Consider the following 18,220-nt stretch of genomic DNA (forward strand, 5'->3'; position numbering starts at 1 on the left):
CTCCCTCTGTGATGTAGAGCTCTGTGTAGATCTGGTTCAGAAGGGTTGGACTTCCTGCTTTAGCGATCCCCTCAAACACACACTGGAACTTCTCCTTCAGACCAGATCTAAGTTGATGTTGAACTGCAGCAAGATGTTCTAAATGAACACAAAAAGTTGAAATCAGGAAGGAAACCAAATGATCTCCTAAAGATGATGTGAATAAATGTGATTCCATCTTTTCAGACATCAGTAAATGTGTGATTTATCCATCAGGTTAAATCTTTGTAGAAATCCTCTTACTGCTCTGCAGACGGTCAGCCAGCTCCTCCTGCTTCATCCTCCTCAGGAAGTTCAGAGTGATCTTCATCAGTGCCTCTCTGCTGCTCCTCTTCTGCTCTTCATCCTCACCTTCCAACACCTCCTCATCATCTCTCTGACTCTCTGAGCAGTCTGGGTCATCTGGAGTCAGAACCTTCTGGATCTTCTTCAGCTCCTTCTTCACAAAAGTGACAATGTTGTCCTCCAGCAGCTGGAACAGAATAATATATGAAGGACACATCAGACTGAGATCATGGATCCAAACATCAGAACCATGTTGGACAGACTGACGGTCCACTGGTCCACAAAGTCCAGCATGGAGACGACTGAACAGAACCGATGGAAAAGTAGTTGTTGTACATGTACAGACCATAAATATGGAGTCCAGCTGGGTTTGATGCTGCCGGGCAGACGGACCTCTGGGAACCTCTGAGTTCTGCTGGTCCACTCTGTGGAGGAACCAGAACAATTAGGAAGGAAGTAAATATTGATCCAGCAGTTTTCACAGATGAAATCACCAAGAGCTTCACAGTAAAAGTCCTTAAAACAGAAAAACTGAGCATCAAATGAACATGATACAAATAAGTTAAAAAAAGGAAGATGAACTAAAAGGATGAAGACCAGAACCACCCAGTAGACATTTTAAAAAGTGGGTCTTGAACTTGGACTTCAAACTGTCCACACTGTCAGCAGATCTGATGCTGGTGGGGACAGTGACCCAGAGCTTGGAGACAGTGGAGGTGAAGGTTCTGTCCACAGGTCTTCAGGACAGTGTGTGGGACATCCAGCAGGTTCTGATGACTAGATCTGAGGTGGTGTGGACCTGGAGGAGGTCTGAGATATGTGGCTGTGTGTCCATGTAAGGTTCTGTCCTGGATGTGATGGTGAGTATTTTAAAATGGATCCTGTAGGTCCCTGGAAGCCAGTGAGATCACATTATATCTGTCCACACAGAGACAATCAGAAGGTAAAGGTCCATGAAGGACATCTGGTTGTGAGCAGAGAACCAGAGAATCCAGGTAGTTGGAGATGTTTAATGTTCCTGCTGATCCACTAAGAACTAGCAGAACCTCTGATGGTCCACTTCAGGTCAGCTTGGTTCCACCAACCACATGATGAAGCTTTCCTTCCCTGCTGAACTGCTCTCACAACGCACACAGGAACCAAGTCTTGATGGGTCAGACTGGCTCTACCAGCTATTTCCCAGCGGGTCGTGGAAATGTGATCCACTGTTAGTCTGACATGGAGCCAGGAAGCAGCAGAACCTCCTGATCAGCATCAACACTCCAGACATGAAGACATGAAGGTGTTTTCATCAGAACAGGGCAGCTGATTTCTGGAGATAACGGATCAAACCTCTGTCTGCAAATAGAACTGGAACATCTGAGAGCTCACTGGGAGGAACTGGGTTTCTGTTCTTGGCTCTTAAAGAAATGTAACGGGTCATTTCCAGAACCTCAGACCCCGACTGAGGAGACCGGTCCATACTAGGGGTGGTGATTGGCTAAAATATCACAACATGATTCCTTACAGTGAAATCAGGATTTTATTAGTTTCCCAAAGTAACAATAAAGCTGTTGAAGAAAAATCTAGAGAAGCATTTAGACCAGAGCATTTCTGGACCCATTTTAATGAGTTGCTGCAGTTCTGCTAACTTGTCTGAAGCTCAACTGAAATGTAATAAATCCATTGAGATATTTAAGAGCTGAAGAACAGCTGCAGCTCTAAACTCCTGTGAGGGAACAACACCAAGTCTCTGGTTCTGATCCCAGTGATTGTTCCAGCTCCAGCTGAGAAGAACTGAAACTCTTCAGTCACTAAAACTGAGGAAGACTTTCAGATACGATGACAAAACGGTTCAGGAAGAAAGAAAGAAAGTCCAGTTGGTTCCATGTTGGATTTGATTCAATCACTATGAATATGGGAGAGGGACTAAAGAGTCCAGTTAGCTCATTAACATGGAACAGAACCAATCAGAGTGAGCTCCAGTCCAAACTAAATCTTTGACTTTAAGCAGAGAAAAGTGTTTAATGATGGCGACTAATCAATGAGGCCCAAAAGCAAACAGATCAGAGCTGTTAAACATGATGTAGCAGCATCCAGGACGCCTCCAACAACATCCATTCTTTCCACTTTCACTGCTGTGGTTCTGGAGAACATCCAACACACACCGCTTCACATATGAACATAGAAATGTGGGAAAAAGAGCTGAGCTCACGTTAAACACATGTTGGAATAAAAACATTTCAGACTGACTCAGTTTCCACAGTTACAGCAGTTAGATACAGCTCACCTCTCTGAGGATGCAGGTCCAGAAGATTTGAAGTTAATGATGGCTTCCTTTGACCAGTCGCTCTTAAAGGACACACAGCTGGGTTCTGGTTGATGTTTACGTTTCAGTGTCTTAACACTGCAGTGAGACAAAAAAACGTATGTTAACACATTTGGAGATTTCTTTGAAATATTTTTTTAAATATCACTGATTCTAAAATAAAGAGCTGTGAGACACTCGGACACTCGGACCATCAAGGAGGTTCTGATGGAGCTTCATTAAGTCTTGGTGTTGTGTTTGTAACGTACTGAGGTGGAACCAAAGCTGATCCACTGCTGAGTCCAGAATAGAGGTTGTTCTAGACGCCTGATCAATAATGAAGTGAAGCAGCTGATGCCCACTAGTCAGAACTGACAGTTTGTCAATGTAAAGATTCGTCCATAAATGTCTGATCAGGCGTCCTTCTTTCTAGGATGAATAATGTTGAACACATGTTGGTCATCAAGATCCAGGAAATGTTCTGGAAGTTGGTGAGTTTTTCCAGATGTGTCCTGCTGGAACCCAGAGCTCTAAGCAACAGGCTGGTGTCACTCAGCTGGTTCTGCAACACTGACTTGCTGTTTGTCAGAAGCCACTGGTACCATGCTGAGCTGCTCTGTTCAGTCTGGATGAAGCAGCAAAGAGGAACAGCAGCAGCTTCAGGACCACTTGGTCTCTTCTGGCCTGATATAGTGAGAACGCTGTGTGAAAAGGGCTCTGGACACTTAGAGATGCTGATCTCACCTCTGAGCGTGGCTCTGGCTCTCAGCTTCCCCACACAGAGTGGTTTTAGAGGGAGGGACTCCCTCCTCTCTGTCCTCACACTGATCCATGCTGCTGAATTCACATCCACATCAGCTCACACACACTTTCTACCTTCACCTGCAGAGGAAACACAAATCATTCATCTGCACATCAACTCTGATCATCCTTTACATCATTAGTGCTGGAAAAAGATCAGCTGCTCCTCCTCTGATTGGCTCTTCTTCTCTGCTTCATATCAGTGTCAGTTGAATGCAGTCAGACAGCAGTGAGAGGCAGAGGAAGCTGCCATCAGCTGCTGTACTTCTACTATCAGTCCACTGGATGGAGCCATGGAGCAACATTTCATCCACTGACACTGATTCACTCTGACTGGAAGCTTCAGTCCATCACATTGACTCAGTTCAACACATGAAACCATTTCAGCTGATGGTTTATGCAGCAGAGGATTATCAGAGCTCAAAGCATCAGATTCTTTATTAATAGTTAGTTTTCAGATGAGTTTGGAGAAGGAACTGTAAACAGACGTGTTAGATTTTAGGTGCTGGGAGGAGTTTAATAAAGAAGATAAAACTATTTGTTCACATTTTACTACAATGAAAATCAGATTTAAACTACATCAAGCGTAAAGTCTGGAATCATGAGTTTCAAGGTTTGGAGAACAAACAGAAGCTAAAGGATGATGTTGAAGGAATGCAGTGATTCCAGTTTGACTAGAAAGACTAAAAGGAGTTACAGAACCACAGACGACGGTTTAGAACCAGGAAATAAAAATGTTTCAGTTCTTTTTAAAAACAAACACACAGTGACTATTAATTTTGAAGGCATTTAAATAGCTTAGATTAACATAAATAAAAATTTCTTCCTGTAGATTAGCCTTCAAAGAGCAGAGATGAAACTTTGTGGTGAAATCAGAAGTGAACATGTTCTCCAGACATCAGAGAGCAGAAACAAAGAGGAAAGTTCCTCAAGACAAAGTTCTGGTAGGAAACAAAGCAAACTTACAGTTTGTTCAGACGGTCCAAAGTGCTGAAGAACAAGATGTGAACCACTGAGACACAGGTGAGCTGCTACCTGGAAGGAGGCGGAGCTTCAGCTGTGATGGAGGCGGGACAGGTAGGTTAGTGGGAGGAGTTCAGATCTGACTGCCTTCTGGTTCTCAGACTCATCTCTGCTGTTCTGCTGAAGAACCTGGTGCTACCTAGAAAGCTGGTGATGTAAAAACTCAGTTTAACTGTCTGCTAACAGTGAATTCAGAGAAACTCTGGTTCTTTTCTCCAGAAAGAGGGACCAGTCTGACTCTGAGGAACAGACTGAGAAGACAAGCTGCTCCCTGCAGGATCTCCATGAGAAACTCTGACGTTCTTCTGCTCAGCCTAGAACATCAGTCTGAACGTGTTCCTCACTATTAAACCAGATTCTTTGCTTCACTGTTGGACATTTTTCTGACCCACATGTGATGAGCTGTTATCCCCACATGTAGTCACTGTACTGGAATAATGTTAACCTGAATTATTTTAACCTGTGTTCTGATTCATAAACACATAATCATGAATAAGTTCCATGTTTCTGCCTTGTTCTTGTTCTCAGATGTCCTGAAGGTTCCTCATCAGTGATGCAGAAAACTTCATGTCTACAGAGTGTTGATCAGTCAGAGAAATGATTGAAGTGAAACAGATCTTACCATCATGATGTGAGTTTGTGGAGTTAAAACCAGCGAGGCAGTTCTATTTCTCTGATCTCAGCAATAAAAACACTAATAATAGCAGAACTTTGTTTGCTATTGTTGACAGGCTGACCAACAGCTCGACAATCATCCCTCCTGATGGAGACCAGCACCATCTATCTCCACCTCTGAGAACCTGCTGATGTCTCCTGAGCCTCCACAATCATTACAGCATCTAAATGACTTTAACAAACTGAATTATGTCTTCTTGACAGAAACACAGCAGAAGAGAAAATCCACAACTTGCTGCCTGGATTTGTTCCCTCTGAGTTTCTAAAAGCAGTTTTTAGCTGTGATGCCCCTGAAATATTACAGATAGTAAATACTTCCCTCCAGTTAGTTTGTTTTCTAAAGGCTGAAAACTGCAGAGATCAAACCTCTGTTAGAGAAACCAACTCTAGATCCATGGAGAATAAGTCCCTACAGGATCAGAACTAATCCACTGGTTCTGGAAAAGATCATTGAAAATGGTTGTGATGAACAAATGTATGACTTTGTGATGAAATGAATCTCTTCAGTGATTTCTAGTCAGGCTTCAGACCACAGCACAGAGACTGCACTGCTAAACGTTTACAATGATGCTCATCTTGACTGGAATGGCTCCAGAACTCCTCTGTTGGTTCTACTGGATCTCAGTTCTGCTGAACACAGTTCATCACAACATGTTGATGATCCAACTAGAACGCTGGCTGGATTATCTGGTTCTGGGCTAAACTGGTTCACACCATATGTGGCAGACATGGATAACTTTGTGTCATTTGGTGAATAAATATAAATCTGGACCAACAAAAATTAAACGTGGGGTTCCTCAAGGATCCATTTTCAGCCACTATTATTTCTCCTCCATCTGATGCCAACAGGTCAGATTCTAGAGTTCTCCAGCATCTCCTAACATCCATGCTGACTACATGTGACTTGTAATCTCCATGTTGCTGCTGAGCCTGGCTCACTGCACTCACTGAGTCAGTGTGTCCATAATATCAATGAGCGCATCAGTCACAATACGCTACAGCTTCATGCAGACAGAAAACATCATTTTTAGTCCAGAACTGTGAGGATCTAGATCAGTGGTCAGCTAGACTCTATGAAACATGAAGCTTTGACCACATTTCTGTTATTTTATTCTCTCTGCACTGGCTGCCTGAACATTTTAGGATTCATTTTAAAATGCTTTTATCTGCTTCTAAAGCTCTAAATGGCCTTGCCACACATTAGCTGTCTGAACTAGTACATCCTGCACATCCTCTGTTCCCTCAGGTCACTGATCAGCTGATCCTGAGTCAGCCAAAGATGAAGCTTAAGCTCAGGGTGACTGAGCTTTAGCTGCAGCAGATCTAGAATTATGAAACAACCTTCCCTTGGACATCAGACAGTTCTCCTCCCTGTGTTTCACATTCATTTATAAAACCATCTATTCTCATTGACCTCTGACACCATCAGAGACTTTAAACTGTTCTGATTATCATTAATAACATTTTGATTATCTTTCCTTTTAATAAATTTTTTACAGATTGTATGATTATTGTATTATTTTTAGCATAGGGCTGTTTATTTATTTTAGGTCTTATTGGTTTTAATTTCCTTACTTTATTTATAAAAACACTTTAAAACAATCACAGCTGCTCATGTCAAAAGAAAAACAGATAAAACAATAGAATAAACATTGTTTTGACTGTAAAAACCAGAAAAAACAAGAAGTCTCATGCTGTGTTTTAGGCCAAAGAGTAAAAATGTGTCCAAGTTTTAAAGTTTAATGTTGTCATGTTATCATATGGCTGCTGTTTATTCATATAGAGTAATCTGGTTCTGTGGTGCTGAAAGTGCTCTATAAATAAAGCTGGGATGGTACTGGGTCTAAAAACTGGAGAACAGAACATAAAGCTGGCTGTAGTTTTAGTCTTGGATCTAAATGTTCCACATTACTTCTGACATGATGGAGCGAGTCTGTTGAAGCTAGATGCCTTTCTCAGGGTAGGGCTGCATGTGAACGCTGCTACTTTCTGCTACATCACGTTGGCTCCATGCACGGCTCTGCTCAAAGCAGCAAAACAGGAACTATTTCTCTGGAAGTTCATGTTTCTAGTTCTGTTCAGTCTAGTTCTAGAGCTCAGAAACACTTTCTACCTTCACCTGCAGAGGAAACACAAATCATTCATCTGCTCATCAGCTCTGATCCTCTGATGACGTCACAGCTCACCTGGTTTGTAGTTTTTCTTTCAGACTAAAACAGTCAGCAGAGCGTCTGCAGTGATATCAGAGGCAGGTTGATAAAGTCTTGATGAGAAAGGAGAGAAGTTGTGCTGAAAATGTTTCCTGATGGCGTCCTGAGGAGAAATGAGCCCAGAGAACAGAGCTGCTGGTTGCTTCCTGCTGCAGGAACTGCTCAGACTGGTCTGGCTGAGTGGGAGTCAGAGGAAAGTTCACCTGCTGACGTCTGAAGACATGAAGCCTTCTCATGACTCCCAGTGTGAACACAAACACTCTGCTGCTGTTTAAATGGCTTCATTGTTGTTCTGCTGATCCAGCTTCTGTTCAGCTCTGATGGAACCACAACCTGATTTAACTGGGAACCAACTGGACTCTTCATTGCTGGAGATTTGTCTCCCTCTGCTGGTGAAAAGATAAACTGCATGATATCTGATTATTAAACCCATTTACTGCGTTTTTAAATGATCCAAACATGTCAGTGATGGTAAAAAGTGAGCAGAACCACAGTCAGTTCTAAGCTTTCATTTATCAGGACATGAATAAAAGATCATCTGTTCCTCAGCAGCTCTTAAAATGAGGGAAATACAACAGCAGCACAGATTCCATTGGGTCATTATTTAGTGAACAGAACCAGAAGCAGAACCCTGAAGCAGTGAGTGTAAAACTAAGTCCATCCTTTCTGCTTCCACAGCAGGTCAGAGGCTCAGTAGCTGCAAGGAGCTGCTGATCACATGACAATCTGCACTTTAACCATTTTTAGCCCTTTAACACTAAACAACAATTAGTTGATGCTTTGCTGGAATTATGGCATCAATACAGAAACAGAAAAACGAGATAAAAACCAAGAATCCACTAAAAACACAAACCAACACCAAATAATGATAAAAATAGACCAAAGTAACAAAGTAAACTGTAGTCCTTAATATCAGCACACTGCTGCTGCTAAAATGAGCCGTTGTTCTAATGCAGATTATTACTAGAGCTCCTAGAGAATTATTTCTCCTTATTTTAGTGCTGCTGAGCAGAGTGTCGACAGTCTCTGGTTAAAATCAGCATCAGCTGAGGATGTTCTGAAGATCCAGGTTGAAAGCCTGATTTCATTTCAAACCATCAAAGTGAATTTAAAGTCAGAGTCAGAGAAAAGAGCAGAGAGGAGGCAGCTTGGTCCAAACTCCTTCTTTCCACCTGCAGCTGTTTTCCAGCTGTTCTCCACAGGTGGAGGCTGGATGTTTGGGAGGAGAGAAGCGGCACATTAAAGCTCCAGATGTTCACAGCTGGATTCTTCCCACAGCAGCTGGAACAATTGCACAGATGAAATGATTGAGTCCTGAAAAATGGGATGTTTGGATGTGATCAGGTCTGCAGATGCCACTGACTGGGATTTGTGAAGAAAATGTCTCTCAGAGCTGTGAAGAGCTGTGCTTCTTTAGAGGGAAAGCTCTGAAATCTTCACTCCTCCCATCCAGTGGTGTTCAGGTGGGCTCAATGGAGCGCACCCAGCAGGACTTGATCTGAATCAACTCCATTTGATTTCTAAGCACAAAGAAAAAGCCTCTAACAGTTCTGTGTGTATTGATGGAAAATGGCTTTTAGTAAAAAGCTCCAAGTGTGGATCAGATTTCTGAGCTTCAGCAGCAACCAGAACTGTTGCTTAAAGCTGAAGTTAGAAGTCAGAGAAAAGCTGCAAAAGAAAATCAAAGCAGCGACTCAGACGTTCTTTCCTTCCATGAAGCTCATTGATTGTTGGCAACACATCACACACAGCACAGTAGAAACATGAAGCTTCTGCTTTTAAAAGCAACTCATGGCTGTCATCTTTTCAGCTTTTAGTGCAACACAAACATCTGGACTAAAACTGATCTGAGAGCAGCTTCTGGTTCCTGAACAACGGCTCTGGAACGTTGATTTCTGCACTTTTCCAGCATCTGGAACATTCCAGCTCCACAGTTCACATGTTAGCTTGCTGTCAATGTTGCTAGTAAACCTTTAGGACGTGTTCAGTGGACAATTTGGATTCAGCTTGACAGGAGAACACCTCCAGATGTTACTCAACACATTTCATTAAGATATGATGTGGAATTTCACATTTAAAGCTCATCAACATGTGACTTTACAATTCTATTGATCAAAACTGCTGAGGTTTACATTGCCACACTATGTACATACTAATTACACAGAAAATAAAACAAGGTCCAGAAAAAGCTGAACTAGAAACAGGTAAGTATAAAATGTTGAAATGATGATGAACATTTCCATAGTTTGCTGCCACAGAACTTTGGTTCCAACAACACAATAGACGGTTCCAGCTGGATTCCCTCAGAGCTTTCAGGACATCTTCTTGTCAGCCTAGGCACGGCTCATGGAACCATCTGCCACACGTGTCCCTGGATCTGCACAACAACTTACAGAATATACACATTAGGGGACAAGGAGGTGGCTTTTGCTGGCTTCATACTATCTTTTCATCGTCACATTTGGTTATTGAACAACTACAGAACGGGTCAAGCTATGTTCCAGAAAATGAGTTTTTATCAAATCAATAAATGATTAAAATCTGGGAGTCAGCCCCAGGTAAGATGGCCGCCACATCAGCTCAGCTACTGGGAAGCTTAATGAAATGAACTCAAAGAATTTCACATGTATTGTTTTCTAGATTTCTGTGGAGGTAAATGTTCTTCATCCAAACACTGACTTCTACAGCCAATCACTTTACTACCTTTGGAACACAGAGAAATGACTTTTAAAAGTCACAGCTGCTTCTTTGATGAAGTTATCTCAGTAATATGTTCATAGGAAACTCTCCTGAAGTAATCCCTGGGGATTTTCCCTCACCACATCATCATTATCATCATTATCTTTCTTACAGTGTATTCTAAATACTGATATATCTATAACAATGGCACATAAAACATGTGAACACAAATCGCTTCATTTCACATATTCCACTAAAACAGTACATCCAATAACATCCAATTAAAGGTAATATTATTATTTTTTCATTTTAAAAGCCTTGATGATCTGCTTTCCCTCAGTGACTGTTAGACCTGTATTTTTACTTTATGCTCTAAAACTAAGTCAGTTCACAAATTCACAACGTTCTGAATAAGCATTGTTACTGAGGTACAGGTATACAAATGACTAAATAATTACAAATGCTAATGCGAGTGAGCAATCAGGCCTTCATCTGACTTAGTAGCTGACTAAGCTGGCATTTAGTTACCTGCAGACAATCTGAAAGCCGTCTACTGTTTTCATGTTGCAGATCCTGCTGAGGATTAGCTGAATATAGCATGATCACACGTCCATTATGACACCATGAAATGCTCCACATGCTGAGGATTCAGTTACTAAACGGCAGAAAATCAGCACCAAACAATACATTTACTCAGCCAGTTTGTAACTGGAGGCTCTGGCTGCTTTTACCATAGAACACAAGGAGCAGTTGTTCCATGAATCAAAGTCTACAATGGCAGAAAATAGGTAACATCACCTTTATGGTTCCATGTGTTCCATCCACTAAGATCAGCTCCATGTTCAGAGGTCACACTACCACATCTTCATAGAAAACAAGCTTCCATCCTTTTCTGTTGCTGCTATGTGTTAAACTACAGGATCATTGTTATCTGTCAACATCCAGATCATATTTATAATGAAGCAATGTAGTTTGCAGACAATCCCAATGAAGTGTGACAGAGTTTGTTAAAACCAAATGATCTGCTGAAGCTAGATGTGGCCAGCAAGGCAACAGGGATGCAGCTACGCTGTTTTTCTCTGCCCACATCATCCAACCTATTGCTGGGACATTTACAGTAAAGCTTAACACTTCAGGGCCAACCTAAAAACCTGCCTTTGTTACACATGCAGAGAATCTTTATTACTACATATAGACCAACATTTTAAGCTCTGCTCATTTTGAAGAAGATTCTTGACATTCTTTGGAAGAGTTAAATGTGACAGTGATGTGTGTTTGAAATGTGAAATAAATGCAGTTTATGTAAATAGTAAATGGTTTCATATTTATGAAGGTGTGCTGTGAATTCTTGAATAAATAGCTTTTTACCTCTTGGTGCACCTTTTAAATTCTTTTTTGTCTGGGCCATCTTTTCAACTACCTTAGTGATTTCAACCAGATGTTGACAGTGAACACCTCATGCGTACACGGAGCTCTAGAATGATTCCAGTTGCTTTATGTCGTTGCCGTTGCTCTCTCTAGCTGCCCTTTTGTCTTCTAATGCTCCAGTTTAGTTCAACTCTGGCTAGATTTCACCGTGTTAACTCCAAACATGTTGCAGTCCGCCCTCATCATTCTTCCTTCAGCCAAGATGCGGCTGACACTCATGTTTGTGTGGAAGCAGAATAATAATCAAATAAGAAGAAGAAGCTGCTGCATATGTCTCTATGCTTGCATCCAAAGCCTTGAGTGAAGGCGTATCATGAAGGGGAGAAGTTGCCAGGTTCCATATTTCATAAACTGTTTCTGTTGGGACTCAACTGGATGGCGTAATGCCCAAAGCTTCTGACCACAGATGTGCTTAATGCCACAATTTCTGCCATGCAGTGAGAGGCGTTTTAGTACCAAATGTTTCCCTCCTACATGCACTCTGGACTGGAAACACTGAGAGCTACTTTTTAGGATCTGATTGAATGTGACTTTGTAAAGAGCCTTGAGATGACGTGTTGTGAACTGGCGCTATAGAAATAAAATCTAATTGAAGTGAAAACATTTTAGTGTGGTTATTGTGGAGCATTACCTGATCACTGCTTGTTCCACAGGCTAAAAACCATTCTTTGGGGATTTAACAGGACATGAAGTTTCTTTTTCTTTGTCTCTATGTAACCATAAATGTCATCAAATAGTCGGCTTTTATCACTTCCATGCGTTTCATATTCCACATGACATAAATGTCTTAATGTGGGCGTGGCCAGCAGATTTTGTAGCATCTCCCTAAACAGAGCTTAGACACTGAAACAAGGTTTACCACTTTGCAATATACTCTAGTTGCATATTCTATATATTAGCTCTACATGGCAATATTTAGCCCTAAAATCCCTGCCTGGTCCTACCTGATGCCGTCAGTATTTGTTCACCCAGAGCAACTCTTTCCTTTTCCAGGTTCTTTTTGATGTAGAAAAGCTGATGGCTGGAATATTTGGAAAAGCTTTCCTCACTTCCCTTGTGATCTAAAAAAAGGCACAATATTCATTTTGTGTGATTTGTAATATTTAATAGTTTGTTTCTGTTGTAGTTCCATATTTCTGCCAGCAGGGAGCGTATTCACAACTACAAGCTCTACGCGCTTCTTCTTTTGTCTTTTTTCTCTTTGCGCTGATGCCGTTACTGCAGTTTAGAGAGAGTTAGAACAGGAGGCGTCAATATAACTAGTTACTAAGTAAATACTGATTAAAACTGTGTTATATCTTGAGTTATTGATCCTAGGAGATTATCTGCACCTGCCAGGAGGGTTTCTGGTTGCGGGACATCACCGTGTTGTTGTGTTTTGTCGAGTGAAAACTGCGGTGAGTAATGATGATTAGCGCTTAGCATAGCATGCTAACTACTGCTGATTCTGGCTGATTGCTCACTGATTTCATGGAGAAAGTATCTTTGTTATATTGTTATGCTTGGAGACGATGTTTAAAACCAGCTGCAGACAGATGAAGGTATATGAGTGAATAGAGGATGTAAAAAATTGTGTTTTGTGTAAATTATCTGTGTTAATTGAGCTATTGCTGCATGTGATTTGTACTATTACTATATGCCAACTAATGCTATATAGTTAAGCGAGTTGGTTTTATGAGCTAAAACAAGCAACAGTGTGCTTTTGAGTTATTGAGAGACAGTTATTTAATGAATGATTAACAAACATGATTAAAATGTGATTTAAAATAATTCATATAAACCATTTTGTGTGTGTGGGCTGTTTAAAAATTAATTTTATAGCTTTATGTGATACTTTGTCAATTTGAATGGTTCACGTTCATTGATTTAAGATTAAAAAGAGGATAAATGCTGAACAGTTGATTTGGGTAAATGTATAAAAAGAGAAAGAGATTCATGTAAAAGCTGCTGCTCTATGCAGGTTGTTTTTTTTGTATGAGTCGGTTTTGATCACTGATCTCTATTATACACTGGAGTGCTAATAGCCGCTGTTAGAATGAGTCGCTGTTGAGCCACCAGCCGCCATATTGGTACTCCCTATTTTCCTCCAGTAACTAGGGAATATGTGCGCTACAGCATCGAATAACGAGGATTTCCTCATGTTCAGGGGGGCTTAAAACTTTTAAAATGTCAAATGCCATATACTTTTATGTTATGTTCTAAAACTATCAAGTACTGAGAAAGTCATGTGCTGAAATATTTTGCATTTTATTATTTTAAATATATATATATATATATATATATATATATATATATATATATATATATATATATATAACTATAATTAACATTTAAACATCCTTGGTTGTGGTTTAAAACTAAAATTAACATTTAAACGTCCTCAGGTTCTGGTTTAAAACTATAATTAAAATTTAAACGTCCTCAGGTCCTGGTTTAAAACTATAATTAACATTTGACCCATGAGGGACAGGGTTAGGGTTAAAACCTATAGTTAACATTTAAACATCCTCAGGTTCTGGTTTAAAACTAGAATTAACATTTAAACGTCCTCAGGTTCTGGTTAAAAACTATAATTAACATTTAAATGTCCTTGGGTTCTGGTTTAAAACTATAATCAACATTTAAAGGTCCTCAGGTTGTGGTTTAAAACTAGAATTAACATTTAAACGTCCTCAGGTTCTGGTTTAAAACTAGAATTAACATTTAAACGTCCTCAGGTTCTGGTTTAAAACTAGAATTAACATTTAAACGTCCTCAGGTTCTGGTTTAAAACTAGAATTAACATTTAAACGTCCTCAGGTTCTGGTTTAAAACTATAATTAACATTTAAACGTCCTCAGGTTCTGGTTTAAAACTATAATTAACATTTAAACGTCCTCAGGTTCTGGTCGCTGACCCAGGATGTCTGGTCCAGTTAGAGGAGCTACTGCTGAGGACTTTAGATGATTTTATGGTATTTATTGCAGCCAGGATTAAAGTATGATCCTAGTTCCTGTTCAGGCTAACATCTGTGGGTCTGACCTGAAAGTGTAAAGCAGGAACCACTTTGGCTGAGTGATTATTTCATTTATTTTAACAACTTCAGCCTCTGTTACATGATGAGTGTGAAATATTGCCGTCCAGCTGGTGACTGATTCAGGCCTGGTGTTAGCCGCGCTTCATGGCGTCTAAAGGGACAGCATGAGATCAAATGCAGGAAGGTGATGTGTTCATCCAGGATGACAGAGAAGCTGCAGCTGAGGTGGAGGAAGCCTGGTTCTCCTCCCAGGAGAGAGAGGAGGTCCATCCTTCCTCAGAACTCCAAGATGTTCTGATGCCACGGCTGCAGAACAATCGTCCCTCTGAGGCCCAGGTTGCTCCTAACCTTTGAAAACCTCTGAGTTACGCAGCGAGGGTCTGGAAATGTTCAGCGTCTGGGAGGCCCGCTCTGAGGACAACACAGAACAGCTTGGACCGGGTCAGAACCGGACCCGTGTGTCTGCTGGGTTCTCTGAGACGTCTCCCTGCTTCTAGCCTCCATACGGCGACCTTTACTGGATCTGCTGCTTTTATTCCTCCTTTTCTGACTAGTTTCAGCGGCTGCTTCAGTCTGGAGGAAATCCTGAGCCGCTCGCTGTGGACAGAACATGTGAATCAACCCAGTGCAGCTGCTGTGAACATCTGGACCTGGTGTCAGCAGAACCAGGTGCGTCAGAGGCTGCCCTGCAGGGGAACCGCTGTGTTCAGGTCAGCGTCTCTCTGGATGTGATTCAGAGGAGGAGCTTAAAGCCTCTGCTGCTTCCAGAGGCCCTGCAGAAAAACACTGGTTATAAAACCCGTTAATGTGGTTTAATTACAGGATTTATTCAGCAGAAATGTCGTTTCAACACAACGATGGACCTTTGATACGTTTCTGTTAGGAAGCTGTGGTTCAGAAGATGAACCTCCACAGATTATTAAAGCCTAACATCCTGTTGTTCTGGTTGAGGAAACGCGGTCGGCCTGTTGACCTTTGAACCTGTAATCTGCTTTTTAGGTGAAACGCCAACGGTTTCATTTATCTGAAGATGGTTCATTCAGATTAGTTACTTCAACAGGCGAGGTCCAACCAGGACCGCTTTTAGAAATTATAAATGTCAGGTTTAAACGCCTAAAACATTCATTAAACACAAAGAAGAAAGACAACAGACGTTAGATCTTCTCTAGCAAGGAGAACGACACAGGGACACGCTCAGTTACAAAACCCCTATCCGTTCTGAAGTACACCTGCTGTTTGCTTGCTTTTTATTTTCTCAGGCAAGCAAACTGCAATGTGACCTTTGACCTCATAAACTAGCAGTTCAGTTCTCAGGGAAAGGAGTAACCACAGATGGTGAGGTGCAATAAATCACACAAACACATTTATCAGGAGACCTTTTCTCTTCACAAAGCCTTGCTCTGAAACATAGAAGAGAAAGTTTAGTCATCTGAAAAACACTTTAATATATGAATAAACTGAAACTTTAAAACATTTTTAATAGTTATGAGTAAATATGTGATAAATGCAATGAATGGTAAATAAAATAAAACATGTAGAAAATAATAAAAATAATTTTAACAAGAAACCAGGTTAGTTTGCACACACAGATGCCAAACTCCTGTAATTCTGTAGTTTTGTATTTCAGAATAAAAAGGAGCTGCTGTTAAATTAAGAATTAATTTTAAATTAAAACGTTCTTAAGAATTAAATTATTTCTTAAGAGACCAAACGGATCCGTCTGAGCGTCTCTGAGCTGTTGGGAGAAAGACGAGCAGCACCAGTTGCTTTTCCTTCCAGATGCCGACATGCAGCTGATAATTGTACCAATAACTGGACCACATTAGCTGCCTGTCAGTTATTTAGTGTTTTTTATTAAACCTTTATTTATCCTGGGGAGAGACCTGCTGAGATGGAGACCTCTGAGGTTAACCTGTCATGGCTGTCCAGGTGTCCACCAGGTGAACTGTACCTGTGGTTTCTGACAGGTGAGCCGTTGCTGGATCTCCTTCAGGCTCGTCTAAATGTTCAGGACGGCTCACAGGAAGCTGCTTTCTAGGCTTCTAGGCTCCAGTCTGTCACAGCTTTAGTTCCAGCGCTGTTAAGTCTTTGAAAAGCGTTTTTATCTGATAAAGCTTGATGTAACACAGCAAAGTGTCTTTATTTATTTATCCTTCAACGCTTCCTTTTCCTGACGGAGATTCTCTTCAATCAGGTTTTTCTTTATTCTCTTTGGCCTTTAGCAGCAAACCAGCCAATAGATTTAACACTCTTCATGTGTTTGGGGCAAAATGAGCTGCTAAAAGTAAACTTTCTGCACCAAATGTAATCCAAGGTCTACTTACTCTGTTCATGGAAATGAGTTCATCAAGGACGGCACATCAGACGAGGCAGACTCCACCCAGTGGGCCGTCAGGCTGAGCATCGTTTGGTTTAAATGTATCGATGTTAGAGAGCGACATCAACGGTCTACATAGCTAACACGCTAGCTGCTGTTAGCTCGACTCACACTGCGTCAGCGCTGCGCCCCTCCTTCCAGCCTCAGAGCCTGGAGGGCCGGTTCTGAACAGATCCCTGGTTCTGTTGGGATCTGGGTCCAGGAGACACTGGGATAGAATAGAAACGCATGTTTGCATTTCTATTTTAGGGAGATGTTAGCTGCAGCCATCCTCAGATGTCCAGCGTGTGTCTGCCAGAAAAGTCCAGAAACTCTGGCTTAGAGTGAAAACAGGTCAGCTTTTACTCCACTGCTACATTCCTGTGGCTTTAAGCTTTTAGGCCTTTACTCGACTTACTGCGCGGTTCTGTTGGGCTTTCTGGTTCTGAAGCTCCAGCCTGTTGGTACCAGTCTCCACTTCAAGGTTCATCTTCTCGTTGCTGTCTGGAAAAGTAAAACGTAAACATGGTGAGGTTTCTGACGTAGATTTAGCATTTTGAGAAATCCTGACAATACTAAATATAAACTCTACATTCCTCAGAGTTTATTGTACTCAGACTTTAGGGTTTACCTTCCTAGAATATAGATCATTAGGAGCTCTGGTTGCTTTGCTGTTTCTGTTGTAGGACGTGACATTTGACCTGTAGGAAATGTTTTAGAGTTCAGAACCTGGAACGGAGGTGACTTTGACACCTGAAGCTCTGTATTCTTAGCTTAAAATCAGTTTCATTCTCAGGATGTAACCAAACATTTCAGGCAGCCTGGTCAGAAACTCTTCCCTGAATCCACCAAGGAACTGAACTGGTTCCTAAACTGACTCCAGTCCTCATTTATCTCTACATGTGAATAAATCTGGACCCAACACATGTCTGTTGGACTTTATGGTCTCAGTGGGTCCATCTTTAGGTCCATCAGGTGAAATTATTTAATGTTTAACTCTTCATTTAACACTGAAGCTGGAGGAGGTTCAGTTCTGGTCCGTTTGAGGACGTTTCTGCTCATGTTCTCAGCTCTGGTCTTTGTGTTCTGCATTCTGATTGGCTAAACAGTCTCTCCACTTCTTCTCTACCTGTGTGTCATTAACGTTGCGGTTTAATATGTACATGTATGTACACGTACGTAAAACAGCCAAATTTACCATACCTACTTTATTTATGAAGCACTTTATACACTGACAGGACCAAAGTGCTGTACACAATCATAAAATACAATGCAATTATGAAATAGAAAGGATCAAATATAAAATACATATTAGAAACAGACACAATAAAACAAAGTGAAATCTCTCAGATTGTGCCAAAAGCCAAAGAAAAAAGATGAGTCTTAAGAAGGGGCTTAAAAACAGTGAATGAAGAGGCCTG

General features: G+C 41.1%; 1 long non-coding RNA gene across 1 annotated transcript; it reads right to left on the reverse strand.

Annotated features, from left to right (window-relative positions):
* Positions 1–708: 708 nt before the first annotated feature.
* Positions 709–3,391, reverse strand: LOC118558231. Its single transcript, XR_004928245.1, has 3 exons — positions 3,356–3,391; positions 2,594–2,710; positions 709–749 (listed from the first exon to the last, which is right to left on the reverse strand). It is a non-coding gene; the product is annotated as an uncharacterized LOC118558231 (long non-coding RNA).
* Between the last annotated feature and the right edge of the window lie 14,829 nt (positions 3,392–18,220).

Source organism: Fundulus heteroclitus, unplaced genomic scaffold, assembly GCF_011125445.2.
Source record: "Fundulus heteroclitus isolate FHET01 unplaced genomic scaffold, MU-UCD_Fhet_4.1 scaffold_111, whole genome shotgun sequence".
Lineage (NCBI taxonomy): Eukaryota > Metazoa > Chordata > Actinopteri > Cyprinodontiformes > Fundulidae > Fundulus > Fundulus heteroclitus.